The sequence below is a fragment of the Octopus bimaculoides genome, chromosome 12, assembly GCF_001194135.2.
Source record: "Octopus bimaculoides isolate UCB-OBI-ISO-001 chromosome 12, ASM119413v2, whole genome shotgun sequence".
NCBI lineage: Eukaryota > Metazoa > Mollusca > Cephalopoda > Octopoda > Octopodidae > Octopus > Octopus bimaculoides.
Window position 1 is genome coordinate 21,785,020 of NC_068992.1, and position 860 is coordinate 21,785,879.

At 42.7% G+C, this 860-nt stretch overlaps 1 protein-coding gene across 1 annotated transcript in view; it reads left to right on the plus strand.

Moving 5' to 3' along the window:
- LOC106883788 (RNA-binding protein 42) overlaps positions 1–860 on the plus strand; it is a 14,819-nt gene that overhangs the window by 8,129 nt on the left and 5,830 nt on the right. The gene's annotated exons all lie outside the window — the stretch shown is intronic.

Consider the following 860-nt stretch of genomic DNA (forward strand, 5'->3'; position numbering starts at 1 on the left):
TATATATATATATATATATATATATGTCATCATCATTTTACATCCGACTTCCATGCATGCATGGGTAGGACAGTTGATAGAAGCTGGCCAGGTAGAAGACTACCCCAGGCAACTGTGTCTGTTTTGGCAGGGTTTTTATGGCTGGGTACCCTTCCTAAGACCAGCCACTCTGCAGAGTGGACTGAGTGCTTTTTACATGGTACTAGCACAGGTGAGGTCAGTTTTAGCATGTTTTTTTTTACAGCTGGATGCCCTTCCAAATGCTAACCACTTTACAGTGTGGACTGGGTGCCCTTTACATGGAACCAGCACCAGCAAGGCCACCATGTAACTTGCAAGACAAGGAATTTTGAGAGGGACGGAGACATTGGAAGAGGGGATCTTGTGTCAGATGATGAATGGTTAAGTGTTACAGAGAGACAGAGGCAAAAACATCATCATCATCATCATTTAATGTCCATGTTCCATGCAGGCAGGAGTTGAATGTTTTGACAGGATCCAGTGTGTCTAAGGACTGCATTGAGCCCCAGTGCCTGTTTTGCAAGGTTTTCACAGTTGAATACCTTTTCCTAGTGCCAATCACATTACAGCATAGACCAAGTGATTTTTCTGTACCACCTGCACTTCTGAAATTGCCTTGTAGTTTGCAGGGCTACAAGCCCTGAGGGGTAGTGTGCAGGTCGCCTTCATGCTAGGGGATTACTATGAGGGTTGAGAAGGGTTAGCAGCAACAAAGGTATCCAAGGTGTTTTTAACTCAGTTTTGTACCTGCTATTTATGGCTTTATCTCCTTTTATTTCCACCATTAATAAAGAACTATTTCATATCTCTTGCAGTTTCTAAATTCTTAGGACATATAT